This window comes from Oncorhynchus mykiss, chromosome 21 (assembly GCF_013265735.2).
Source record: "Oncorhynchus mykiss isolate Arlee chromosome 21, USDA_OmykA_1.1, whole genome shotgun sequence".
Lineage (NCBI taxonomy): Eukaryota > Metazoa > Chordata > Actinopteri > Salmoniformes > Salmonidae > Oncorhynchus > Oncorhynchus mykiss.
In genome coordinates, this window is record NC_048585.1 from 50,874,078 (window position 1) to 50,883,739 (window position 9,662).

The window sequence follows — 9,662 nt, forward strand, 5'->3', positions numbered from 1 at the left end:
CTTTTCACACTAGGCATTCTCTCAACCAGCTTCATGAGGAATGCTTTTCCAACAGTCTTGAAATAGTTCCCACATATGCTGAGCACTTGTTGGCTGCTTTTCCTTCACTCTGCAGTTCAACTCATCCCAAACCATCTCTGGGTTGAAGTCGGGTGATTGTGGAAGCCAAGTCATCTGATGCAGCGCTCCATCACTCTCCTTGGTCAGATAGCCCTTACACAGCCTGGAGGTGTGTTGGGTCATTGTCCTGTTGAAAAACAAATAATTGTCCCCCAGATGGGATGGCGTATTGCTGCAGAATGCTGTGGTAGCCCTGCTGATTAAGTGTGCCTTGAATTATAAATAAATCACAGACAGTGTCACCAGCAAAGCACCCCAACACCTCCTCTTCCATGCTTCATGGTGGGAACCACACATGCGGAGATAATCCGTTCACTTACTCTGCGTCTCACAAAGACACGGCTGTTCGAACCAAAAAATCTCAAATTTGTACTCATCAGACCAAAGGACAGATTTCCACCGGTCTAATGTCCATTACTTGTGTTTCTTGCCCCAAGCAAGTCTCTTCTTCTTATTGGTGTCCTTTAGTAGTGGTTTCTTTGCAGCAATTCGACCATGAAGGCCTGATTCACGCAGTCTCCTCTGAACAGTTGATGATGAGATGTGTCTGTTACTTGAACTCTGTGAAGTATTTATTTTGGCTGCAATTTCTGAGGCTGGTAACTCTAATGAACTTATCCTCTGCAGCAGAGGTAGCTCTGGGTCTTCCTTTCCTGTGGTTGTCCTCATGAGAGCCAGTTTCATCATAGCGCTTGATGGTTTTTGCGACCGCACTTGAAGAAACTGTCAAAGTTCTTGAAATTTTCCAGATTGACTGACCTTCATGTCTTAAAGTAATGATGGTCTGTCGTTTCTCTTTGCTTGTTTGAGCTGGTATTCCCATAATAAGGACTTTGTCTTTTACCAAATAGGGCTATCTTCTGTATACCACCCCTACCTTGTCACATCACAACTGATTGTCTCAAACGCATTAAGAAGGAAAGAAATTCCACAAATTAACTTTTAACAAGGGTCACCTGTTAACTGAAATGCATTCCAGGTGACTTCCTCATGAAGCTGGTTGAGAGAATGCCAAGAGTGTGCAAATCTGTCATCAAGGCAAAGGGTGGCTACTTTGAAGAATCTCAAATAGAAAATATTTTTGGATTTGTTTAACACTTTTTTGATTACTACATGATTCCATGTGTTATTTCATAGTTTTGACTTCTTCACTATTATTCTACAAAGTAGAAAATAGTCCAATAAAGAAAAACCCTTGAATGAGTAGGTGTGTCCAAACTTTTGACGGGTACTGTATATTATTATTATTGTAACAGCTTTCTTCCTGGGAAAGAGAGGACCAAAGCGCAGCGTGCTGAGTGTTCATCTTCTTTAATAATAAATCCCAACTGAACACTTCAAATGACAAAACAACAAATGTGAAAACCGAAACCAGTCCTATCTAGTGCATAGACACAAAGACAGGAAACAATCACCCACAAATCCCAACACAAAACAGGCTACCTAAATATGGTTCCCAATCAGAGACAATGACTAACACCTGCCTCTGATTGAGAATCATATCAGGCCAAAAATAGAAGTAGACAAACTAGACACACAACATAGAATGCCCACCCAGCTCACATCCTGACCAACACTAAAACAAGGAAAACACACAAGAACCATGGTCAGAACGTGACAATTATTATTTATTTAATCTTATTTCTTAACAGACCAGAGCCCAAATTCACAAAACACTTCTCACAAACATTTATTTTTAAGAATGACATTTCTTCTTAACTTTTTGCTTAAGGAGAAACATAAGAAATAGTGCAAGAACATTTCAAATAACCTTTTTGAGGAATAGCAACTTTGCTTAATGTTCTTCATAAGTCTATAGTTAATGGAAAAAATGACAGTTAAGATGAAATGTTTTCTTAAGGTTTTGTGAATCCGGGCACAAGTTCTTCTAATTGATTTAATTCATTAAATAGGCAGAGGAGAGGAGACGGCGTGTGGGGTGCATGAGAACAAGCCTTCATAGTCTCTGTCCAATGAATTAAGCTGTACAGTATTTATGGTGAATTCGAATGGGATTGTGTTAACTGCACTCTGCAGCCAGGGCTCCTCCCTAGCCACAGACGTCTAGACGTGGTGTGCACAAGACAGGACCCCGACAGCCATGTGTAATTACAAAGAGATGCTGGGGTTTGATTCAACATCAGGTTACTAGTCAGATCTTTCATTATCATACTCCCAAGTTACGTTCAGCACTAGGCTGTTGGTGTGAGGAAGCCTGGAAATCAAAGCTAGCAGTAGGATGGTGGGAATTCAATGCAGCAATTAGGGCAAATCTGTTAAACAGTAGACATGGACGGACAAATCAGGTTGAGAGAATGGGGATTCCAAAGTAACCATATAGACTCTTCTTAGAGAGACAGCTGAATTGGACTTCAGACCCAACCACTTGGATACCGGCTGTATTTATACCATTGGCCATATTCTTTCTAGGGGTGCAGTTGCTTTAGTAGTCTACAATGAATTGAAGTTATTTAGTCAGTCTCAGGTCAGGCCCTCTCTTCGATAATCCTTCTCCCGCTGTCTGAAGTGATGATCTTGACCCTTGACCCAATGGCCCATGTCTTGTGTTTATCTAGTGCAGTGTTTCCCAACTCCAGTCCTACAGTATCTCCAACAGCATACATTTCTGTTGTAGCTCCGGACAATAAAACACCTGATTTAACTCATTGAGGGCCTGATGATTGGATGACAAGTTGAATCAGGTCTCCTTGTCCAGGGCTACAATAAAAAATGTGTACTGGGGTACTGGAGGACTGGAGTTGGCAACCACTGACGTAGTGAACTTGTCCTATGAGAACAAAATATACTGTGATGCTACCAGACTGCCCGGGTGTGAGGTGGAGTAGAATGAACTGAGATAGCACAAGGCTTCCTGTACTAAAATGGTTTTGCTAGCCTCTTTCAGCAGACAGGAAACGTGGGGGTTTATTTACAAATTATTAGGTGGATGACAACTGTGGTGATCTATTCTAAGTGCTGATATTACACTCAGACATAAGGGATGATTATCGCTGCCACAGCAATATCATAATACATAGTCATTATCTTCTACAAATTGTGTCAATGTTGTATTGCAACAGCTTCAGAGTTCTGATAGTACAAACTAGTGCAAGCTCAGTGCACTGTTCATTTCCAACCTCCCTAGAATTGACTGAGAGACAGCCTTCGGAGGAATGCAATTTTCAAAGGGCACTCCATCCCTCTCTGGCTAATTGGGCTCATATTGATAATGAAGTGTAATTATAAAGTGTTAATAGTATTACCAATGTTCCATTGATACAGTGTACGTGTGAAACTTTCAACTAGGCGACAGTGATTTTTACATTTAGTTCACAGTAAAGCCAAGCAACCGTACTGTATCTCTACAACACAAAATGACTGAGATCACATTTCTGTGTAAGCTCTCTCTCAACATAGCAATTAAGCCTGGGGACAAGGTTAACGTTTGAGAGACGCACTGAGATGTTTCTGAGGTTGGGGTCTGGAAGAATGTTAAACTCATCCTACTAGTAAAGGATACTGATTATCTCAAATAAGCAGTGTTTCTCATTCATAGCAGGGAGGAAAACACACTAATCAAAGATGGAGATATCCACATTTCAAGATTGCAGCAATTATGCCAGTGTGTTATTTGCATAAAAATACCTTGATGACATGCTCTGAGTCTTTCTCTCTCCCCCACCAGCCCCGCTTTTGTGCAAATATAATTTTCTCAATTTTAGTGCAGTGTGATGTCATTTACAGCAAAGAAATATTATTTGATCATCTTGGGTGACATATGATAATGTGATTTTGCTCTCATGCAATTCACAATGCCTCATTGATAAATGAGCCCTACGTGGTTTCCTGGACTGAATTATCTATTAATGAGCTTCATATCGGTGGCTGCAGAGATTATACTGAGGCCCAGTGGCTTCTGGGCCTCAGTATAGAGAGAAGAAATGTCAACATGATGAGATGGGACAAAGCTAGCTTCACATGTTAACAGCCATCTTTAAATCACCTCTTGTATTCTGCATCCGTCTCTCTCACAGGGAAACCCTGTGCTACCATTTCTACAGTGGGGAGAACAAGTATTTGATACACTGCCGATTTTACAGGTTTTCCTACTTACAAAGCATGTAGAGGTCTGTAGTTTTTATCATAGGTACACTTCAACTGTGAGAGACGGAATCCAAAACAAAAATCCATAGAATCACATTGTATGATTTTTAAGTAATTAATTTGCATTTTATTGCATGACATAAGTATTTGATCACCTACCAACCAATAAGAAATCTGTCTCTCACAGACCTGTTAGTTTTTCTTTAAGAAGCCCTCCTGTTCTCCACTCATTACCTGTATTAACTGCACCTGTTTGAACTCGTTACCTGTATAAAAGACACCTGTCCACACACTCAATCAAACAGACTCCAACCTTTCCACAATGGCCAAGACCAGACAGCTGTGTAAGGACATCAGGGATAAAATTGTAGACCTGCACAAGGCTGGGATGGGCTACAGGACAATAGGCAAGCAGCTTGGTGAGAAGGCAACAACTGTTGGCGCAATTATTAGAAAATGGAAGAAGTTCAAGATGACGGTCAATCACCCTCAGTCTGGGGCTCCATGCAAGATCTCACCTCGTGGGACATCAATGATCATGAGGAAGGTGAGGGATCAGCCCAGAACTACATGGCAGGACCTGGTCAATGACCTGAAGAGAGCTGGGACCACAGTCTCAAAGAAAACCATTAGTAAAACACTACACCGTCATGGATTAAAATCCTGCAGCACATGCAAGGTCCCCCTGCTCAAGCCAGCGCATGTCCAGGCCCGTCTGAAGTTTGCCAATGACCATCTGGATGATCCAGAGGAGGAATGGGAGAAGGTCATGTGGTCTGATGAGACAAAAATAGAGCTTTTTGGTCTAAACTCCACTTGCCGTGTTTGGAGGAAGAAGAAGGATGAGTACAACCCCAAGAGCACTATCCCAACCGTGAAGCATGGAGGTGGAAACATCATTCTTTGGGGATGCTTTTCTGCCAAGGGGACAGGATGACTGCACCGTATTGAGGGGAGGATGGATGGGGCCATGTATTGCGAGATCTTGGCCAACAACCTTCTTCCCTCAGTAAGAGCATTGAAGATGGGTCGTGGCTGGGTCTTCCAGCATGACAACGACCCGAAACACACAGCCAGGGCAACTAAGGAGTGGCTCCATAAGAAGCATCTCAAGGTCCTGGGGTGGCCTAGCCAGTCTCCAGACCTGAACCCAATAGAAAATCGTTGGAGGGAACTGAAAGTCCGTATTGCCCAGCGACAGCCCCGAAACCTGAAGGATCTGGAGAAGGTCTGTATGGAGGAGTGGGCCAAAATCCTTGCTGCAGTGTGTGCAAACCTGGTCAAGAACTACAGGAAACATATGATCTCTGTAATTGCAAAGAAAGGTTTCTGTACCAAATATTAAGTTCTGCTTTTCTGATGTATCAAATACTTATGTCATGCAATAAAATGCAAATTAATTACTTAAAAATCATACAATGTGATTCTCCGGATTTTTGTTTTAGATTCCGTCTCTCACAGTTGAAGTGTACCTATGATAAAAAACTACAGACCTCTACATGCTTTGTAGGTAGGAAAACCTGTAGAATCGGCAGTGTATCAAATACTTGTTCTCCCCACTGTATGTCTATCTTGTACAACGTCAACTTGTACCATTTCACATTTTTGCTAATGATACTCACTTGTGTAGACAGTACACCTGTTCTATAGTATGCTATGGAAAAACTATAGTTATTATGCAATCCCATATAGCTTAAACTGTTACAGTGCTAATGGTATGAAACGTACATGATTTGGAATAGTGACATACTGCCATCCAGTGACAAAAGAGGGACATTGTAAACAGGGCCAGTAAATTGTGCCTTTATAATTGTGCATAGAATCCCTCTACTGGACAAACTCAAATGATGTACCATTAAGTACAATGTCTGTGTGAGGGCCCCACTTTAAAATAAGTGTCACTGATACTTATGGTAGTTACTTAGGCACACTATGTACAGTGTTAGCACAATTTACACTGATTTATTATAAGTATTATGTAACACTGTAATTACACTGTGCCTGCCTATGGTAATGGGACTGAAGTGTATATCTTTAGGGATGTATAAATGTGCTAGCCTCGTAATCACAAGACAGATGCACCGACCATTCACGAGGCATAAAAGTGCATGTAAGTTACTTGTGGAGCAGCAGTCACCTGCAGCTTTTGGAGACTAAGGGATTGTCGTCTTTTGTTTCAGCCCAACACTGATTCCTTTCATCATCAAAACCATGATTAGCTGGATCAAGGTGTTCATGTCTGAGCTGGGTCAAATGCCTGAACACCCTGCAGTGGCGCAGCGGTCTAAGGCATTGCATCTCAGTACTAGATGTGTCACTAGAGACCCTGGTTCGGTCCTGGGCTGTATCACAACTGGCCATGATCAGGAGTCCCATGTGGTGGTGCACAATTGGTCCAGCATCGTCCAGGTTAGGGGAGGGTTAGGCCGGGGTAGGCCATCATTGTAAAATAAGAATTTGTTCTTAACTGACATACCTAATTAAATAATGGCTAAATAAAATGCAAAAATTAAAAAGACATGCTCTATGCAGAATGGTTGTGGAACTTACATTGCTGCCCTCTTCTGGTAAAACCCCCCAGATATTATTTAGTTTCAAGTCATTCTCTCTGCTGGGACCTCTACTCCCACATGAAAAAAATACTATAGGAACATTTGCACAACTGAATTCATTCAACCGAAATGTGTCTTCCACATTTAACCCAAACCCTCTGAATCAGTACACTATGGTATAAATACTGTAGTATTACTATATTTATATTCTATAGTATTCACTGTAGTGTTTTTGCAGACTTTACTGAGGTATACTGTTGTATATACAGTTTACAATAGTAGAACTACTGTAGTATTACTATAGTTAAAAACTATTATATATACTTTAGCAATCACTATAGTGTTTGTGTAGATGTTACTGTAGTATTTACTATAGTGTTTTTATGTTGCTATCTTTGACAGAGAAGTGGGGGCTTATCCGTCTGAACGGATAATTCAGAGCTTCTGCTCTTTTCTATAACCTGTATTGAACACAATATATGGTCTATACTTGGCATGTTGGTTTCTTACTCATGGGTGGCACATATTGAGATAATCGGGATGGAAATTAATGGAGTTAATGCAAATGAAATACTGTAGTATTACTATAGCTAAAAACCTGTAGTGTTTTTGCGGACTGTAATATTTTTGTGAACTCTGTAGTATTTACTACATTGTTTTTTTTTTGTGGATAATACTCTAGTATTCTACAGTGTACTATGAAATTCTATAGTTAAATACTACACGTGATCAAGGGATACTAGTGTAATATTCTACAGTATACTACAAATGCTATAGTAAGTACTACAGATGATCCAGGGATACTACAGTGTGTAGGATAGTATTCTACAGTATACTATAGTAAGTACTACACATGATCAAGTGATTCGGGTGGCAGGTAGCCTAGTGGTTAAAGCTTTGGGCCAGTAACCGAAAGGTTGCTAGATTGAATCCCCGAGCTGACAAGGTCAAAATCAGTCGTTCTGCCCCTGAACAAGGCAGTTAACCCACTGTTCCTAGGGCTTTCATTGTAAATAAGAATTTGTTCTTAACTTACTTGCCTAGTTAAATAAAGGTAAAAAATACTACAGTGTGGAATATAGTATTCTACAGTGTACTACAATATGCTATAGTAATAACTACATGATTGAGGGATACTATAGTGTGGAGTATAGTATTCTACAGTATAGTAAACTAAATATTTTGGCTGGTCTTTGAGATCTAGTTATAATTAGTTCCAACAGCATACTCTAACTCTCAGGTCCCTGAGCCATAATAGATGACTGGGACCTCTATTGGTCTCTGAGATCTAGCTATAATTAGTTCCAACAGCATATACATGTAGCACTCTGGGCTTTGAGCCATAATGGATGAACAGCCCGGTTGAACATGACATCAGGCTTGTAGTATTTTCTTTCAAATTATGTGTATTCTCCTTCAGGCTCCAGGTGAGTCTAACAGTGTGACTATTTTAACAGTGGCAACACTGACACACTGTTAACAATAAACAGATAGGTTCCCTCATTATGAACCCCAGCCATATGTGGCTATAGGTCTATCCCGATGGTGTCCTGACTGTATCCATGCGAGTTGTTGGGCTTTAGATACAGAAAAGCTGGGTTACATGTCCTTTGACCTGGGTACTTGATGTCATAATAACAAGCCAACCTGTTAATCTGCAGCATTATAACTTCTGACACCACCAGCTGTCACTCGACGGTGCCCTTCAGTCTCGCCCCTATACCATTACCTATGATTTAACGATTTAAAGGAAAGAGGGCATAGGCTACAAATGCATAATTCTATGCATTATATACTTTTCATAAGAATTACTGTGCTATTAATGTAATGTACCCTGTCCCTGTGGACAGTAAAGACTTTCTTCGATTAATTTCAAACGTGGAACTTTTTCTAACAGTAAAATTTGAGTTTTCTGCAATTCAATGCCTGTCACTTTTAACTTATTTCTTAATTCTTTATATATATACATTTAACCATAATAATGCTACATTTTTAGCACGTTGCTTGGTAGACCTACATGCCTAGCAGAGAATTGACCCCAATATTACACAAGTTACTTCTTTGAGTGAAGTTAAACACATTACTCGAAGTATAATTAAAATAGGCCATTTCAATAACAAGAGAATCGACGTCATTTGCACATTGAATCCCAGTAATTTGTTATAGGTCCTTACAATAGGTCCTTACATTTAATTCATTAGAGAGCATGCCCTTTACATCCGATATCTTATTACTTTGAAAAGAGGCTTTAGGAAACCATTTGCAGTTTCCTTTTGTCGCAGTGTCAAAGTAAGTGGGGATGACACCCTTGTTTTTGATCACGCAGCATGAAACGCGCTTGCTTGGTCGAAAAGAACTTCGCTCAGGTGAGCAAGAAAATCAGAGCTGACAACTGAGTTTCCTCTAAAGCCTCTCAGTTTAAAAAACAAGAAGCAGTCCTGTAATTAAAGAATGACCTCTGCATCTATAGGCTACTGCTACGCCATTTGTTTGGGTATGCAACCCTTTTACGTTATTCTCTGCTGACTCACTCATTTTAAGATATAGCCTACGTGTAGGAGAAAATTGGCTATACTGAGATTATGTAGGTTTATGCTAAAATTATTTGACACATAAAGAGGTAAGTTAATAATCATTTTAACTGAATGATGTTCGGTGAGAATGACCTATACGACAGGGTGTATGTAGGCCTTTCGGTTCAGCCCTTTTCTTGGATGAAACCACTCAGTACAAGCCTCATTACACTACCTGAATTCAGAAGAGATTTTAATGGAATATGTTGTCTTCATTTGCTTGTATGAGCCGACGTGTAGGCTAATAGAAAATACAATCCATCGAACTAATGGAATAGCCTCCATTTTAGTTAACAAACAAATACATGAACAT